Here is a 21244-nt window from a genome sequence, read left to right on the forward strand (position 1 = left end):
ATTGAAGCTGCAGCTAGAGTAGAATTACGCTACCACCACACCCCTGAAAAGGCAAGTTGAGGAGAGAGAGCTAATGAAATTCAACTGAAGTGGGAGTTGTGGAGGAGGAGCTGCTGAAGGAAGAAGAGGAACTCTGTATGGAGAGAGTTAATATTGTTGTGATAATAGTTATATCTGAAATAAAGTGTGTTTTGCAGGCAGCCCTAGTCTGATACTAAGGAAAATTAATCTGGCACAATTCCCTTCTTTCTTCCAGATAAATTCAAATTGTTCATAGTAAGAATTATTTAATTCTGAATTTATCTCAAGGCAATTTACTTTGTTTTGATATTTGGCTTTTTAAAGATAATGGCAGATGAGATATGATAATCACTTTTCTATACAGTCTGCCTGTTACCTTTAAATAGATAAAAATCATTGCTATCATAAAATTTTCTTAGTTAAAAAAATATTTTCTCTAAAGGAAGTCTAATATTGAACATTGTAAAAGTATTCCTTAAATATTTAACAAAAAAATCTCTGAATATTATAGAATTGGTGAATTTCTCTACATATCCAAATAGAAGGATAATTGTAGTGTTTGATAATTATTCTAAATCCAATTAAAATATGTTAACATATTATTTAATTTCTGTAAATGTAGTTTTAGGGTATCTGGTGGCCTGCCTTCTCTTTACTTTCAGTGAATCTATGAAATTTAGAAAGTATTTTGATTCTATATATAATTTGAATAAAATGACTTGGTGATTTATGTTTAAAATAAATCATATCAATACATTTTGTTAGCCTTTAAAATATTGCACGATTCTTAACAAAATAAACATTTTCTATATGCTGGTACTTGGCAATGTTTTTAATGTTTTTAACATTTAAAAAATGTTTTTAATATTGTTAACTTTTATGCCATGTCCTTATTGACAGAAGATCCCTTCATTTTTCAATATTTAAACATTTAAAAAAATATGGCAATGACTACATACTTACTGAGTATTTGATTTTGAGAATAATTTTTCCTCAGACTTTGTCACCTTTAGAGAACTGAAAAGGAAATCTTCATTCCTCTATTTTTGAATTAAAAATAAACAAAAATGGGACCTTTATTTCACACAAAAAAAATGTAAAATGATAAAAAGAATATTTTTATTTAAATTTAGCCAAAGTCAAAACAATGAACAAAGAGCTAATGATGGTCCAAATAAACAGTTTTTCCATGCCCCCTCCCCTTAGGGACTAACTATCTTTGAGATTATTCAGCCTAGAAAACGTGGTAATAGCACCTAAAATATCTTAATAAACCAGATTTACAATTCTGCAGCTTCCTGCACAATGAGCATTATCATTACTCCTCTGCTTAGTTGGTGGATTTACCAGGCTCTGGCTGTGTTTCCAGAGGCTAGAGGATTGCATGTTTCTCATTAAAATGGAACTATGAAAAATTCAAATTTGAGCATGATATGTAGTTTGCTTCCTTATGCTATATTATATTGTTTAGGCAGGAGAACTTTTACTTATAATACTATATGGTGTTTAAGACCCATGGATTAGCTAAATATGTGGCAAAGAATGAAAAAAAAATAGGAAAACATTAATTTGAGTCTCATAGAATTTTTTAATGTCTTGTGTTTCTGCAGATGGAAAACCTGATCACAAAGAATTTAACTAACTTCTCTATGTTATCACAGAGTTGGTTAGTGGCACAACTGGAAATAGAAAGCATGTTTTCTGACAGCTCTACATAGAACATAAATAAGGGAAATGTATCATTTTCCATTTGTTTTCCAATTTGTCAGTGTTTCCTTCACATATATGCTAGATAGAATGCATGTTGAATGACATCAAAACTACCAAAGATATATCATCTTGACTTTTTTAGTGATAGAAACCTGTTCCCCAAACTGCTAAACTGCTAAATATGTTTTACTTGCTGGGACTGAAGTATTAGGGTGCCAGTAATTCCCATAATTCAGAAGAAACTGATGATAATATAAGAAGGCAACTTCTGATTTATGGGGTATTTTTGGTTAATAAAAGTGTCATTTATTTGAGTTTAATCATTCTTAACATTTCAACTAGATGACCCTTTATAATGTAAAACAAATGTAAACATAGTAGTTGTATATTACTATCATTTGATGGAAAAAATAATTTACAAATGCATTATAAACAATTTAAAATTTGATTTCTAATTAATGAATCACAAGGGGGGTGCAATTTTTTATGCTTTAAAAATTGTTGTATGTTGATGTATTATTTATTTGATCTGTAGAGAATGTCTAGTTAATTTAAAGATTTCTGTATCCCCTGCAATATAGCTAGGTCCATCTGTAGCTCACCAACAATAGTTTGTGCAACTTGGCCCAATTTAATATGAGATTTATGAACTGTTGAGATTAAGGTATTTTTATTTCCATTTTTAAATTTTTAATGGATGTGTAATTAAGATACAATTCAATTCACATTTCTTAAGTGCACAAGTCAATGAATTTTTTTTGTGTGTGTGTGTGTGTGTATATACCACATTTTATTGATCCACTCATCTGTTGACGGACATTTGGACTGATTCCAACTTTTGGCGATAGTGAACAATGCTGCTATGAACATTGGTGTACATATATCTGTTTGTGTCCTGTTTTCAGTGCTTTTTTTTGGGGTTTTTTTTTTTAATTTATTTATTTTTTTATTGACTTTGTAATAATATTACATTAAAAATATATATGTGAGGTCCCATTCAACCCCACCCCCCCACCCCACCTCTCCCCCCCCCAGCAACACTCATTCCCATCATCATGACACATCCATTGGATTTGGTAAGTACATCTTTGGGCACCTCTGCACCTCATAGTCAATGGTCCACATCATGGCCCATACTCTCCTCCATTCCATCCAGTGGGCCCTGTGAGGATTTACAATGTCCGGTGATTGCCTCTGAAGCACCATCCAGGGCAGCTCCATGTCCCAAAGACGCCTCCACCTCTCATCTCTTCCTGCCTTTCCCCATACCCATCAGCCACCATGTCCATTTTTCCCCATCCAATGCCACCTCTTCTATGTGGACATTGGATTGGTTGTGTCCATTGCACCTCTATGTCAAGAGGAGGCTCAGATTCCACATGGATGCTGGATGCAATTCTCCCACTTTCAGTTGTAATCACTCTAGGCTCCATGGTGTGGTGGTTGTCCTTCTTCAACTCCATCTTAGCTGAGTGTGGTACGTCCAATAAATCAGATTGTAGGTGCTGGAGTCTGTTGAGGCTCAGGACCTGGCTATCACATTGTCAGTCCAGAGATTCAAATCCCCTAAATATATCTTAAACCCCAACCAAGTCAATGAATTTTGACAATTATATACACAGGCTTCTGTCATTAACACACAAAACCAATATTATAACATTTCCATCTCTGCAAGAGATTTCTTTCATCCCTTACTAGTCACCCTAAAAGGCATTAGAGATTAGTATTGCCTGTTCCAGGAACTGAAATAAATGGAAAGCAGTATACACTTGTTGCTGACTTATTACTCAGCATGTTGTGGTGTTCATCATTGTTGCATCAGTATTTCATGTTTTTCTGTTTCTGAGTAATAGTATATTATACTGTATGAATATACATAATGTTATCATTCATTTTCATGTTCATATACTTTTAAGTTGCTGGCAATTTGCTGATAAGCAAATTCATGTACCAGATTTTTATGGACATATGTTTAACTTTCTTTTTATAATCACGAGAGATTATATAATCTTTTAGAATTGCTTGGTCATAGATATGTTTAATTTTATAATAAACTGTCAAAATACTTTATAAATTAATTGTACTATTTTACAACAACTGTGTATGAGAGAATTTACTTTCTATTAGTGTGATCATGTGGGTTTGTCAATTTTTTTTTATTTTAGCCATTTTAGTGGGTGAAAAATGGTATATCATTGTAGTTTTATTTTGAATTTTCATAATGAGCTCATTTTTAAGTACTTATTGACCATTTGTTTATATTTTTTGAAATCTCTACTTAAGTCTTCATCCAGTTTTAAAATTTGGTTATTTATCTTTGTTATTATTGATTTGTAAGTATTCCTTTTATTTGCTGGATGAGTTATTTCTTTTATGTAAGTACTGTAAATATTTTCTCCCAGTGCGTGGGCTTTCCTACTTATTCTCAAAACAGTGTCTTCGATGAGCCAAAGTTTTCAATTTTAATGAAGTCTAATTTATGAATTTAGATATCTCTGACAAATTCATGAAGATAAAATACTCTTATTTTTTTTTCTAGAAGCTTTGTAACTCTGCCTTTTAAATTTAGATCTATGCTGTATCTGGATTTAATTTTTATGTTTGGAGTGAGGTAGGTTAAAGAGAGAGATGAGGTTTACTTATTCCATTCAGATACTCACTTTTTTCAGTACCAAAACTTGTCTTTTGCATTGGTCAAGTAAGTAAAAAATCATCTGTTTAAGTGTGGGTCTATTTCTGGACTGTGTGTCCTTATACCAATGCCATACTGTATTATTTTAGCTTTATCATAACTGGAAATCAATGTAAATTGCCTAACTTTGTTGTTCTGTTTGCTCTTACACCAATGCCATACTATATTATTTTAGCTTTATCATAACTGGAAATCAGTGTAAATTGCCCAACTTTGTTGTTCTTCTTCAAATCTGTTTTTATGATAGTAAATAATAATAAATAATTTAAATTCCATATAAATTTCAGAATCTGCTTGACATAAAAACCTACTGAAATTTTTAAAGAGATTACCTTGAATCCATTTATCAAATTGTGAGGACAGATATCTTAACAATACTGAGTCTTTCAATCTTTGAATATAGCATATTTTTCCATTTATTTTGGTCTTCTATAATTCTCTCCACAATATTTTTGAGTTTATGATGAAAGCATTGAACAACTTTTGGTAACTTTATTCCTAACTATTTGAGTTTTTAAAGCCATTATACATATTTTAAAATTTTAATTTCCAATTGTTCATTGCTAGAATAAGGAAAAATAATTGACTTTTATACATAGATCTTGTATAAATTTATCTTTGCTAAATTCACTTCTCAATTCAAATAGAGATTTTCTTTCTGTGGATTCCTTAGGATTTTCCATGTAGATAATCATGTCATCTGTAAATAGCAATATAACATTTTCTTTTAAAATTTCTATGCCTCATATTTATTTCTCTTGTTTTATTGAATTAGCTAGGACTTCCAATTCAATTTTGAATAAAAGTCATGAAAGTTCATATCTTGCCTTGTACTTAATCTTAGGGTAAATGGGTTTAATATTTCACTATTAGGTATGATGTTACCTCTAGGTTTTCTGTATAATAACTACCATTGTTCTTTTAGTGTTCTGAAGGATTTTTGAATCTTAAATGGATGTTGACTTTTGACAACTTTTTTCTGTATCTGATATTTGTTCATTTTTTCTCCCTTATTTTCTTGGTATAATGATTATACCTACATTCATCCTGGGGTAATTCCCACTAATCATGATGTATTATTGTCTTTATATTTTGCAAATATTTTGTTAAAGAATTTTACTTCCATGTTCATAAGGGATATTAGACTATATTTTTCTGTTTTTGAAATGTCTTCATCAGATTTTGGTAAGAAGGTTTTAATGGCTTCATAAAAGTGATGGGCAATTTATCCTCATTTTCTATATCCCAAGGAAGTTGGTAAAGATTTGGTATTATTTTTAGTTTAAATGTTTCATGGAATTTTTGGAAATCATCTGGATCTGTGGTTTTCTTTGTAGAAATGCTTGTGATTACAAATCTTCATTGATATGTGATTATTTAGATTTTCTACCTCATCTTATGTCATTTAGCAAGCTGATTTTTTAAATGTTCAGTTCACCTAAGTTGTCAAATTTATTAGCAGAACATTATTCATAAAATGTTCTTTTTCTTCCATGAAATGTCTATAGGGTCTGTTCTATCATATGTCTTTGATTCTTGATTTTGTATCTTCCTTACTTTTGTTTGTTAGGGGAGGAGTCTTGGGAGAGGTTGATCAATTTTTAAACAATTTTTGAAACTCAGTTTTTGGCTTTATTGATTTTTTATTTGCTTTTTAATGTTTTATTGATTTCTACTCCATTTTTCATTTTCTTTCTTTAAATTTTGATTTAATTTGCTTTTATATTTTTAGCTTCCTAAGGTAAAAACTTAAATGGTTGATTCTAAACCTTTTTTCTTTTTAAATATAGGCAATTAAAACCATAACTTATTCACTAAGCACTGTTTAACAGTGTTCCACAGATTTTACATATGTACTTTCATTATCATTCCATTCAAATCAATTTTTATTTTCTTTTTTTAAAATTTTTCCTTTGACCAAAGGGTTTTTTAAAATGTGTTTAATCATATCTAGATATTGTCAGGATTTCTAAATACAATATACTGATTTCTAATTTAAAACTATTTTATAAGGCAAAATATTCCAGCTGATTTCAATTCCATAATAGTTATTTGTCCAAAATTTGTGCAGATGGAAAGATTTATTTGTTGTTAGGTATAATAATCTATTAGTATCAATAAATTCAACTAGTATGACAGTGCTTACTTTCGATATACTTAGTGGTTTTCTTTTCCTATTTTCTCTATCAATCAGTGAGAGGTGGGTATTTCAATCTACAGCTATGATTGTAGTTGTCTATTTTGTTATAACATATTTTCTTCCATGAATTTTGAATCTATACTATTATGTGCTTATACATGTAAGGATATTTTTAGAAATACAAAATTTTTCAGTCAAAGTATTTTGGATATATCAATATAGTAAAAATATGTGGTCAGTGGGGTCCACAGTATAAAAATAGGAAACAGGTACCACTTAGTTCTGTCTAAAATCTACATTCTGGCTTTGACTTAAGAAACTGGGGGGAAAAGTAACCAAATAGCAATCACAATTGTCATTCTGAGACATCTTGGTAGGTCTATCTTCTTATTAAACAGATACAGAAATAAATAAGGTTAAAAAAAATCGTATATTCAGGAGCCAAATAAGTTGATTTTTTGAATTGGGTTTTGAAAACAATGAATAGCCACGTCTGTTAGTTTTCTATTGTCTTCCATTCTATGGGCTTTTGCTCCATGCAAAGAAATCAATCAAAGGAGACTTTGTTGTTAGCATTAGAAGGTTCCCTTGACTAATTTCATGGATACTTCAGAAACAGTATTTTTAGAGGGAAAGTAAGTATTCCAGAGTCCAAGAGGGGTGGGGCGGCAGAGGCAGGTGATGCTTGGGACCCTGCAGAGAAACAGAGAGGTAAGGTCTCACAAGATTAGGAAAGGCTCCCACATAAAGTTACTATAAAGAAAGCTATGCATTGGATTATTGATACAATCTATAATAAGTGACAATTTTATATATCCTCCTACAATTTATGAGCTTAAGATTGATCTTAACCTGCATTATTAATAATGCAGTTTATTTTTTAATTTGATGAAGGCTGCCCAAGCAATACACCAGAAATGTGTTGGCTTCTACAATGGGAATTTATTAGGTTAAAAGCTTAAAATTTCAAGGCTGTGAAATGTCAAAATCAAGGCATCATCAAAAGATGCTTTCTCACCAAGCTGCAGCTATGGGTGATCCGGCACATGGCAGCATTATCTAAATATATGTTCTCTCTGAGCTTAGCCATGGGCAACCAAGCACGTGGCAGGGCACACTGTCGATCTGCTGGGTCTATCCCTTCTCCTCCAGGCCTTGTATCTTCAGCTTCGAGCAGCTCCGTAGGCCTAGTCTCTCTGGGGCAACTTTCCCTGCCTCTATGCTCCACTGATTCCAGCTTCTGGCCTCCAGGATCTCTCCTTCTTTTTCTGAGTCTTTTTCTCTCATTGACTTTTTAGTCCTCCTTTGTTAGAGACTCCAGTAAGAGGGTTAAGACCCACACTGAATGAGGTAGTTCGCCTCTTAAGTTAAGATCCTACTTTCCAAAATAAGCCACTTATAATGTTTTAACCACAGATATGGATTAACATTAGGAACATACATTTCTGGGGTCCATGAAGGACTCAAACCAGCACAACTAATAAGAAGGGAACTATTAGTTTTACTATGCAAAAAAACGCTCACTCTACCAGTGAGCTAGAGCTGTCCTTTTTCTCACTAAGCGAGAAGAATACTTACTTATTTTTTACGTTTTTCAGCACAATCTGGAATCAAAAGTAGGCATATCACTATGTTTTTGCCTTCATGCTCCACTCGTAGCTAAAAGATGAGCAGAGATATCCATAGTCTTCCTGTGACTTACTACATCCTTCCAAGTTTGGAGAAAGTTTGTAAAAAATTCTGGAAAAAATTTTCATAGTAGAGTAAATCTCTTTTTAAAATGCCTCACTCTAATACTTAAAAAACAATATATTTTTTGTATTAGGGTTGCACATTGCTAGGTAACTATAGGTAAATTTACCATTTTCAAAACAGACAAAAATATACATTTATAAATCCATTTTTTCTCAATAGTCTTCTCCAATAAACACTGTGTCTTTGATATTGTTCATGGATCCAAACTTCTGGCCTCTCCCATGGAATAAAATATGCTCTAAGATATATTTATAAATCAATATTCAGGACTAAATACTTCCTTTTTTTAAAAGATTTATTTATTTACATATTTCTTTTAAAATTTATCCCCCCACCTCCCCCAGATGATTCTCTCATCAGTCCGCTCATTGTTTGTTAATCTTCTCCAGGAGGCACCAGAAACCAAACCCAGGACCTCCCACATGAGAGGTGAGTGCCCAGTGGCCTGAGCCACATTTTCTCCCTATGGGCTACAGCATCTGCTAGTTTAGGCATCTGCTCATTGTGGCAGTGTGGCATCTAACTCATTGTAGTGGATGTGACATCTGCTTATCTTTTTTAGGAGGTACCAGAACCCAAACCCAGGACCTCTCCTCCCATGTGGTAGGCAGGTTCCCAAATGGTTGAGTCACACCCACTCCCCAGGACTAAACATTTCAATGAAAGTAAACACGCTACTTTGAGTCATATTTTTAAATGACTCAATAGGTCGCATATTTACATCTATATGAATGGAAATATCTTAAATCAAATATCTAATCTTCTCTGGAAAAACTTATAGACCCTAAATATAGATATTTAGCAAATATGCATTCAATATATTTATACCATTGTTTGTATATGGTTATCAAGAAGAAATATCATGAAGCACTAGACTTAAATTTATGTTTACTATTGAGCTTGGGAGGGAGTTAGTTCCATTTTCTCTTTATGCAGTATATTTATTTTATATGCTTCAGGCATATTATAGATAACTCAAGATAATGCTTCCTGAATACTAGTTATAATCACTCAATAACAACACCTGGGAAGAAGTCAAGATAGTTTCAAAAGTGAAATTCAAAAAGTCCTTCCTTTTTAAGAACTGCTAATTTGTACTTTTGAATATCTTTTTAGGATCACTAATTGCCAGGATGTGCAAAAGAAGTAGCTCACTATTTTAGAAGGGCAACTTAAAATCATCATTATTTCCTTAGGTAGTTATCTTTTGAAAAATAGTCATCATTTAGTATGCACTATGAGTTCATTTAAATGCCTTAAGACATATGGAAGAGACACGGTCTCTGGTTTAAGCAGAAAAACTGCTCAAAGAGGGTAAATGGTATCTTAAAAGGTAATGCATACATTAGACAGTTTTATAGGTCTTTTCTCTGAAACTATTCAATTTCTCCAGAGAAGAATTTCAATGTCTCCTCCCTAAGAAGGCATGCTCCTGGCTTCCAGCATTCTGACAGCAGAGTCAAAGGAGCAGTGGAGGGTTTTACAGTTCAGCATCCACGCTTTCATTTGAAACCCTCGTTTTAGTCTTGTGTCTTATCCTACATCTCTGCTATGCCTGGGATCCTTGAAACTGGAGCCAATTATGATTCAATTTCTTTGGGGAACAACCTCTTCTCTCATGCTAGGGTAGGGGTGAAGAGCTCTGTGTGTGTTTTTCCGTGTTTGTGTTTATAGGGAGCATGTGTGTAATGAGGGGAGTAGGGTGATCAGGCAGTCCACGTGGTCTGTATTCAAACTTCCCACTACTCTTCTAGTTCTCAGCACTGCACCTCAGTCTCCCTTCCACACCCAATCTCTTCAAAGGCCTTGGGACACCTCCTGGCTGCTCCTTTCTGCTCTGCCTACCCCTCTCTATTTGCTTTCAGTCTTCAATATAGTTGTTGAAATCTCATGTCCAGTATTGTTTCCTTTCTTGTTTTCTTTGTTCTTCTTGGAAAATACCTTTGTTATTCTTTTATTATAATTTTGGCAGAGTTGAGGAAGTAGATATAAACGCATGCAATTGTTCCACCATTTTTAACCAAAAGCCCCTTAGTTATTTTATTTTTATTTTTTCTCTACAAGGGTCAAGGCACTCAGACGTTTTTCGTGAGAGGCCTTGATCCTTAAACTCTTTTTCTCCCATCATTCTGTGAAGTAGAAGAAAAGTTTACTGTTTGACATGTGTGAAAAATCCAAATAAATAATTTCCCACTATAAAAGTTTTCCTTTTCAGCTATTTAATAGACCTACATATTGTGAGACCCCTCTCAATATTGTATGATTATGGATTTTAAGATTTTTGAAAACAGTGTAAAATAGCCTCAGTTGACTTGAAATGCTCTTAGCCATGAATAAATGTTTACCTTTAAACTGTTAGGTTTTTTTTTTTAAATAGGTCACCAAAAAAAACATGGAAAAGAATTTTGTAAGTACGTTGATTTTTCCCTCATCTTTTCCGTTGTCTCTGGGACAGTAAAAAGCAACTAGCATTTTAAGACCTCAAATGTAAACATTTCTTAGATATTCATGTTTATCAAACTTTCATTTAATAATTGCTGTTATTATTTTAGTTTGTCATCTTACTCTGTACCTGAGATTAAAGGATAGCATGTATATAAATGCTGATAGCTCTATTACTTAATGCATATCTATGAAAAGAACTGTTTAACGTGATACATGGTTGGGAAATTATGACAAATGGATTATAAAATTAATTTAATATAATTAAGTAAAAATAGTGGCATACCTTTGCAAATTATACTTAGTAGCTTAAACTTAAAGAATGTACCTTGTTCATAACTGTAAGAAATCAGTAATCAAAGAATATGAAAACTGGTTCTAATAGCCACTCCATTAATATAAAACTTTTTTAATGTGCTAACAGTAACTTTTCTAGTCCTACCCAGTTTCAGTTCCAGTCAGGTTCCTCTCATGTTCTATTCATGGTTGCAGTATGTTGAATTTTTTTCTGTTAAATTTGATTCTGTCTTATGAAAAAATTATAACTCTGACCTGAAGACTTTCTGAAGACCCCAGCTCTAAGCAACCTCTTTTTGCCCCTAGATTCTAAAGTATTAACATTTATATATTTTGCTTTAGCATTCATTTCTGTCAGTTGGTGTTTTTTGTAAATATGTAATGCTTTAAAACCTGGTTTTCACTTTTCATGAAGGCCAGTACTGTATCTCAGATGACAGTAGCATCCACAGTTTCTAGTGCCATATTGTTGTAGTAACTAAGACAATGTTTTCAGTGTCAGCCATTGAAAACTTATAGGAATTGCTTTCCAGGGTGTACTACACTGGTCAACAGTCCAAAAACAAAGATCTAATTAATCCTATGATGTTAAGGAAAATAGTGTGTTCTATCTTACCATGAAGATTGCATGAGATCATGTTAAAATTTATTTTATTTTTAAATGTTTTCAATGATCATACACCATTTCAATTATTTATTGTTCTTATTATTATCTTGATGCTCTCAAAAGCCTAGTACCATATTTAAAGACTTAAAATAATAACAATGAATTATAAGTATAATTATTTTCCATTTACGCTTTTAAATCAGCATATAGATTGATAAGAAGCTTCTAGGAATGGAAAATACATGCCTTTTTCAAATCAGAGATGTCTCTAGTTTGGAATATTTAAAGCAATATTTTAAGGCTCAAAAACTTTTACAATGTACTATGGACTTGATTGCTTTGTCAAATGTCTCCAATCTTGTGAAAATATTCCTTGATATTTAATTAATTGAAACCTTCTTCTCTTAAGATGTAACCCCAACTGTAATTAAAAATGCATGTGTCAACATTTCTAATTAGTGGCGGTAATTAATATTTATTGAGGGTGCACAGGGCAGGTGGTGATGTTCTAGACCCTTGAGTAGCATGAGCAGAATTTCAGAGAAAGGACATTAGGCTTATGTATACTTAGCAAAACACGCTTACAGGATTTAGAAATGAAAGAATAAGGATTCAGTTTAGTGACTGTATGTTGCCCCAAGTATGTTGTAACTGACGATAAAAAAGCAAACCAGGATAAAAGTGTTTTAAACAATGTTTTTTCCTCAAATCTGTTTTTCTACTTCTTGCAACATGGTTATCAAAAGGCTAGGACTAATTAAGATTTATAACAAACTCATTGTGGCAGCTTTTGGAAAAAAAAATGATGAGTTTGGAAAAGCAACAACTACAAATAAGATTATTCATTTGAAAACTTAAAGAATGCTATGGAGATAGAAAATATGGAATTTGGTAATATGTAATTGTAAAGTATAGGTTCACTAATGGCATGTTTATACTGAATCTTGATATCCTATGATCTTTATTGGACATTTCACCCTTGAGATGTTTATAACATGAATTATTTTGAGGTTTCTAGGATGAAGAAGCATTCTGGTGCTCTACTGTTTTACTAAAAAATAGAATGAAAAAAAAAAAACAAAACCAAAGCCAAATGCAATGATTGTCAATATAAACTATGGAAATAATGTTTAAAATAAAGTTAGATTATAATATAGGGCTAAATCCAACAAGATAAGTCTAATGGTAACCATAAAGTATAATATTATATTTAGGTTCAAAGACAAATGCAAAATACTCTATATCAAAGCATGTTTATGTTTCATTAAAGATTATAGAGATAAATATAAATGCAATTAAGAGAATAAGAGACTTGTTTCACATAATATTATAAATAGGGAGGGACATTGTTTATAAATGTCACTATAGTCAGGAGAAATCAAGAAAATATGACAAATTTGACCACATTAAAATAACATACATTATGCATGCATATATATAAATACTATACATCTATATAAAAGAACCTTAAAAGACAAGTGACAAACAATAAAAACCTTCATAGAAAATTTTAAAAAAACAAGCATTATCCTTAAAGTTCAAAATATTTTTGTTATTCGATTAAAAAATAAAATACTACCCTCAAATAGGAAATAAAAACATGAACAAGTTACATTTATGGGTAGTTAACAAAAGAAAAAATACAAATGGATGATAAGCATATAAAAGTACATTTTCTGTGACTGAAAATGAGGAAATTAGAAGTTCAAATTAAAATAACAATGTGCTTTTTTTACCTATAAGGTAAATATTAAGATGTTTGAAATCATGTCAGCTTTTGAGAACTTGACATGCTCTTACACTGTTGGGTAAGTTGGTGAAATTTGGAACCATCTCTCTGGATGGACATTTGACTGTCTATATATATCATTTTTTCTTCTAGTTGTTTATATGAGGAGGTGATAAGCAACTGGGCAAAGACGAATTGACAAAGACTACAGTATTGATTTTAATAGCAAAAAATGATAGTAGCAAATTTGATAAATCAAATATATACTCATTCACTGAAATAATATGTAGCCATACATATTGAATATTAATATTAAGAAAATATTAATTCATGGAATGAAATTACATAAATGACAAATTAAATATGGAAAACAGATTAGTGGAGAATATGTCCAGTATGAAACAAGGAATGTTTCTCAAATTCTGCTAATGGAATATTAGTTCCACATGAAAGTTATGTGATCCATATAATCAAATTGTTTAGAAAATTATGCACATTTTATCCATTTTTTGATCTTTACAAATCACATGAGTATATCATTGGCTGAGAAGGCCACAGAATAATTTTGTTTAGCCCAAATTATTTAGAATAATATTTGACTTTCCTGGAATTGTGTATTTCACTTTGAGAAATGCACTGTGAAATACTTAGAAATATTCATCTTTATAAATTTTCTCCATTATCCATATTTTATTATTTAACTTTTGAAATTACACAAACGAAAGTTCTATGAAGATAGAGCAAAAGTGAACACAAGCATAGACTTCTGTTTTAAATGATACGTGATAAACAGTATTTAATTTGGCCTTTCTAGACTTTTAAAAAATCAACAATTCTCAGAGTAGCAGAAACTATGCATTTAAAACTTAAAGACAAATTATAACCTGAACTTTGGGAAATTTATCTTATCTGTAGACTTGGGTTGAGAAAATATACCATGTTCCATTTCACAAATGTAACATCACTGTCAGCCTTTGTACTGTGTTGAATAGTATCCCCCAAAATTCAGGTCCATCTAGAACTGTGAATGTGACCTTATTTGGAAATAGGGTCTTTTCAGATGTAGTGAAATTAAGATGAGGTTATACTGGATTAAGGTGGTTCTGAATCCAGTACTACTAGTGTCTTTATAAGAAGAAGGAAATTTAGAAATAGAGGCAGAGACACAGGGAAGATGGCACATGATAATGAAGCCAGAGATTGGTGTTAGGCTGCTACAAACCAAGAAATGTTAAGAGTTGCCAGAAATGACCAAAGCTAGAAAAAGCAAAGAATAATTTCTCCCTAGAGCCATCAGAGGGAGCATGGTGCTGCCCACAACTTGATTTTGGATTTCTAGTCTCCAGAACTGTGAGAGAACAATTTTCCATTGTTTTAAGCAACTCAGTTGGTAGTAATTTGTTACTCCAGTCATGGGAAACTAATATAGCCTCCAAAAGGTAGGAATACATCTTGTTTCTTTTCCATTCCATATTTTCTGTCCCAATGGCCCAGCATTGATACCAAATCAAAACCTCCCATTTCCCATAGGGTACTCTTAGAGTAATCAGAGCACCAAGCTTTAGTGCACTCATCTCCCACATAGCTTTATTCAGTTTGGGAACTGCAAATTCCCCGAAACAAAGGTCAGGAATGAAGTTGGTCAGGGTTGTTGCATCTCAGCTAAGTAAATGTGGAGGCATTGAAGGAAAAAGTTAAACTCCTGAGTGCAGGGCATAGGGTGGATTGAAGATTATCATGATTGCCAGAACCAGATAGTAGGGTTGGCAGAAAAGATCAATTTGTCTAGTACCCAGAAGACACTGCAAGCTGAGCTTTTGTTATATAAATCTATCACACCCTCTTACTATGGTTAACCTAAAGAAAGGCTCTGGGTATGGTAATATATTAATGACACCCCAGTTAGTTACCAAACATGGGACTTATCAGTGGGAAAACAAACCAACCATGGCGACTTTGACAAGGGAAAGAAGAACATCATCCCTTGTGTTATTACTCTTACTCTTTAGGATGGATGAAGGAACTAATATATAATTAGACAGTTTTGGGGGCATTATGAAGTAAAGAAAGCCAACTATAATGAATAAAGATGGATGAGGTATATATGTCAAAATATCAGTTCCTATCATGGCAAGATAAAATGAAATAAATGATAAAGGACTTCCCTAAGATGAGATATAACTGTCAGGACACTAAAATTATAAGAATTAGAGACAACATTGATATGGTAAAGGACACAAATAATGCTGACTATAGTAATTCATTGGACACATATTTTTTACTCTAATGTACCCAATGTTGTTTTATGCAAGCTGAGAACACAATGACAAATAAGACAGACATGATCTGTATCTATGATGTTGAGGATATGAGTGACTTTTAAATTGCAGATGATAACCAAAGAGGTGAAAACTTGAATGCAAATGGAATATAGGTGGGCAAAGAAGGTTGGGTTGAACCAAACTAAGAATGAAAACACTCTGTGTATGGTGATATGGTGGGGGAAGGGAAGTAGAGGGTAAAACTAATGCCCTTGAAACAATTATCTTAGAAAACACAGCATTTCTTTTCCTTCCAGTTAAAAAATAATAATAATGTGTTTACTGTTCCACCAGAAAAATTAACAAAAAAGGTATATTTCTGAATAAAATGAGATGAAGAAATATACTGTAACCATCATATATTGCCATACAACAAGCATTTCCCTTCAAACTCAGGAACATACTGATGCTATGATCACTATGCTCCAAATGCCTAACCAATACAATAAGACAGGAAACAGAAGTAATTGAAAGGAGTAATTGAAAGGATTAATTGAAATGAATAATTGAAGGCTGTTTCAAAATATTCTTATTTGTACATTATTTTATTTTGTCTGTAGAATGAGAACCACATGGAAAATAACAATAAGAGCACTAAGTAATGTGGCTGGTTATAAAATGAATGCACAGTATCAAGGGTTTTTTTAGTTTTCCTTCAAGGCAGAATTAGTGTATAATAAAGTTTGTTTGGAAAAGTTTATATACGTAATGCTAAAAATATAAAATGGTAATAAATTTAGTCCCTTTGCTTTATTAACATATAACAAATATCCAACACGAGTGAAATGCTTGAATTAATGCTCAAGAAGTATTTTTGAATTGCAAATACACATTTCTAAAAGATATAACAATATAAAAACATCAGTGAGAAACAAATTATCAATTGATTTTGTCATATTAAGCATGTATTTGTGTGTGTTTTTTTAAAGATAAAGTTTATGTCTCTAAGGATGGAAGATAAGTGACCAGGGGTGAAGTAGTTATAAAATAAGGTTTTGTTTTAACTAAGCAATATACAACAATCAGCCAACAGCTAATAGTATATTGTGACTTTTTGGAAAATTTTAGAATTCATTTATAAGAAAATAATTGTGGTTGTCATAAAAAGTAATTATGCCAGCTAGTTTGCTCTGGTTGCAGTAATGTAGAGTGCAAATCACAAGACCAGAGTCATTTTGACAAGTTTTTGTATGCTCCCTGGAAGCCTTGATGGAAAATAAAACATAAGGAAACCATGTGCTTGATGGAATGCCTGATGAAACTGTACACAGTATTTTAACTGATATAAGTAAATTCAAAGAATATTAAAAGAGCTAGTTAGAAAAGTTAAGGAATACAAACTTTTCAGAGGAAGCATAAAAATACTCCAATTTTTCCTATCTTTTTCTTTAAGAGGCAGTTAAAACAATTATTTAGAAGAGCAAATCAAAGTTTTAAATCAAGTTCTGTACCTAAAAAATTGGAAAGACAGACAGATATCAACAATCTACCTTCATAGCACAGTTCTTAAGACATAGGAAAACATTGAAATAGAAAGCCTATCCTATTCTATAACATGATGATATGTCTGTATGTAGTTATTAATTTATGATATGCTAAATAATTCCTGAAAGGCACAAATCCCTTCAAGTCTAATTCAGCTTTTTGTACATCCTTAAACAAATCTAAATCTACTATCTAAATGTCATACTAAGAAGCAATTTCAATTCTAGATTATTTGTGTTAGGATACAATGGAATTATGAGGTTTTTCCTTAATAACACATACACCTCTATGTATATATTCATCTCTCTATCCCTTTTTTCACTTCTTTCTTATGTATTTCAATACATTTTCTTCTTCTCATCTGGAATTAGAGATAGATCAGTATCTTTATTTTAAGAACTCCCTCCAATAAAGTTAATCTACTTTAAGTTTTCCCCAGTCTTTAGACATGGAGGGATTAAATTTGCTAGAATTTAGTGAATCTTTTATTTTTGAATTTATTGAAATAAATATCTTGTTCAGTGGACAATATAAAATTATCTTCTGAACATATGAAAAAATAAGCATTAAGAGCACATAAATTCCATTCCAATAAAAAATAGTCTGTGACAAAAAGAAAATAAACATATCATCTACTTAACATCTATAGTGTAAATTTCACTATTTACAAATATAACATGGCAGTTGATTATGATTTATTAGTCCTATGATTTAGAAAAAAATTGTAAATGTATAGCAGCTCTAAATTATTTTCCCAAAAGTCCAACTCAACAATATCTGTTAAAAAAAGAAATGTTCCTAGATAATTCATTCCATGGAGTCAGTGAAAAAATAAGATAGAACATATTAATTCCTGATTCACCTTTAAATATTTAAACAGATTTTCCTTTCATAATTTTTCATAAAATAAGGAATAATAGACTAAAGTCAATTAGGAATTTAAAATATACTTCAGTGGCAAAAGGAAACATAAATGATATGAACAATTAAAATTCAGAAAATTCAAACTATTTTGGGGGAGATAGAAGAGCAAAAGCATATACAAAGTATTTAGCATACATTGACTAAAGTGTAAATATATTTCTGGTCTAAATGTGTTTCATATTGTTATAATCAGATACCCTTGTACATTACCATGTATGCATGAATGCACTTTTAATCTAAAGTTTGCAGTTAAACATGGAAATATAAGAATCAGGGAAGAAATCAGTGGGGAAAATAAATTATGTTTCATAAAAGAATAATAAAAGAAAACCAATAACCTTCTCTCCTTTAAATAGGTTATTTTGATTCTGAACTCAAAATTCCTAATTCCTTTTCTAGACCTTTAGGATAAAAGACACACACATCTAGATATGAATAGTAACATTCAGTAAATATTTAAATTAGTGTTGGAGAGAGGATATTTTGCAAACTCAATAGATTGTGCTTACTCATTCATAACTTCCTTTTGTTAAGGGAACTAATTGTGTGGTATTTTAATAACTTTGCTTTGAGTTTTATGTCTAAACACTGATTTATAGAACTCTCAATTTATTTACAATAAATGAAAAACCTGGTTAAATAATTTCCTTTTTCTACAGGGCTGAAATTAATTCAGTTTGCCACAAGGCATGTACAAGTGTTGCGGACTTTTTTGAGAAATGAAGTAAAGCACAATAGTAATCAAAATGTTAACTAAATCAAAATGCAATGCAGCTATTTTCATAATATATTCAATATCTAATTGAAATTCAGCATAGTTTAAAATAAATAAGAATTTTAGATGCCATAATTGTTTAAATGACCTTTTAGGCATTTTGTATTAAATATTTGACTGCATTAAAATATTTAACTGATTGGTTTTAAATCACACGTTTTCTCAGCAAATAGCTTCACAAGCAAAATACGAAAATGTTACAAATATTGTACCAAGTGAAAAACATCAAAACTTTTGCAGGCATCATTATCCACCATTTTAAAAGTTAATAACTCAAATATTTCCGTTGATGCCTTAAATCTTTCTTGTCTGTCCCTATCAAGAATTGAGCTCTTGTTACAAATCTCTCCATAAACCAGAAACCTTTAACCTAGTGAATATTTGCCAGGAGTCCCTTTACCAGTGCCCTTTCTGCCTGTCTGATTTATGCTCTAGACATGTGTACCATGCTGCCCTAGGAACTAGGTTATGCTCCTGATTCCTCCAGGGTCAAGGGGATGGCTAATGGTTCCTCCTTGCAAGTTTGTTGGCCATGGTAATAAGTATTATAAGAGGCTCCTTGGATAGTATTAAGTTAGACATTCATTCTGAGAATGTAGTTGTTTTTTGTAGGTTTTTTTTCAAATAAGCTGTATATTCTAGAACAGTTTTGTATTTATAGGCTAATAACAAAGAAATTCCAGGGTCCCCATATATTCTGCACCCAACTTGCCCTAATTTCATAATCTTTTATCAGTATGATAGATTCACTACAATCAATCAACCAATATTGATGCAGTGTCAATAAATAAATCCCATACTTTATATTGATTTTCTTAGTTTTTTACCTAATGTCCTTTTTCTCTTCCTGAATCACATCTAATATAGCACATTACATTGAGTAGTTATGTCTCCTTCGACTCCTCCTGAGCTTGACAGTTTTTCAGACTTTGCTTTGTCAAGTATTTTGTAGAATGTCCCTCAATTGGAAATATTCTGATATTTTTCTTATGATTAGACTAGATTTACATATTTTAGAGAGGAGGACCACAGATGTAAAATGCCATTCTCATCACATGACATCAAAGGTAGAAACTTTTAAATGATTGTGACACATTGAGTTATGTACTCTGAGGATGGGGGAGGAGACAATCATGTTCTTAATCTTAATTCATTTCTGTGGGTAGGAACCCACTGTAAAACTGACCTTTTGAAGATGTCATTTTTTGTTAAGATGTGGACAACTGAATAAGGATGGTTCTCTATTACTGGAAACCTTATAGAGAAAGCCAGGGGAAGGAATAAGAAGCTGAAAGTCTAGGGAACTTGGAAGAAAAGGAAGAGGACAAGCCATGTGTCTGGAAAATCAATGATCCCAAGGATAGATGTCCAAACAAAACACTACTGAACCAGGGAGGAAACAGCCTTCTAGTCTCTGAAACCATGAGTCAATAAATTCCTACTCTTAAAGAAGCCTACTGTGTAACATCTGCCATAGCAGCCAGGAAATTAAGACTATGACTTATTACTGTTAATATTGCCCTTGATGACCTGGATAAGGTAATGTCTGTCAGGTTCCTCTCCTGTAAAGTTACTCTTTCCCCCCCTTTCAGTACTGTTGTGTGGAAGGTAGTCAGTAATTGCAGCCCACACTTTAAGAGGGGTGTCCATGTGGCACTCTACCTCCTTAAGGGAAGACTATCTATGTAAATTATTTGAAATTCTACAGCACGGGAGATTTGCCTTTTTCCCCTATTTTAAAAGTTTAATCAAACATTTATTTATATCAGTATCAACTCATGGATATTTATTTTAAAACTTTAGTTTATAATACAATACTACTTTTTATTTTGTTGCTCAAATTGTTTCAACTGTGGCTCTTAGGAGACTTTCAGTTGACTCCTGTGTCCTTGTACATAGTCAGCCAATTTTGTTTGTTTCTTTTTTTCAGCACTTCCTTACTTTCTGACATTGTAATATACTCTGGACTTATCTTTCATATTTCTTACCCCAGATCTGGAATCAGCCACTTCTCCAAATAGCCATGGTTCCTTTTATTGGAGAATGGTATTAAATATCAAGATCTAGGTGCTAGGTGTCATCTTTGCTGCTGGGGTGTCATGCTTCTAGGCTCTCTCAGCTGACAGAAAAAGGAAAAATGTTAGTGTATAATAATCCTTATATAGGTACATATCTTTAACTATTTCTATATATAACCTATACATATATATTAATCTAAACATTAGTTCATACTAATGTCCCCACCTCTAACCATTACCTCATGAATCATTTTAGCCTCCTTCCCTTGCTTATCTATAAACATGCCCTTGCCAGTGAAAGAACCTAGTTTCCACAATCCGCTATTGA

Source organism: Dasypus novemcinctus, chromosome 11 (assembly GCF_030445035.2).
Source record: "Dasypus novemcinctus isolate mDasNov1 chromosome 11, mDasNov1.1.hap2, whole genome shotgun sequence".
NCBI classification, from domain to species: Eukaryota; Metazoa; Chordata; class Mammalia; order Cingulata; family Dasypodidae; genus Dasypus; species Dasypus novemcinctus.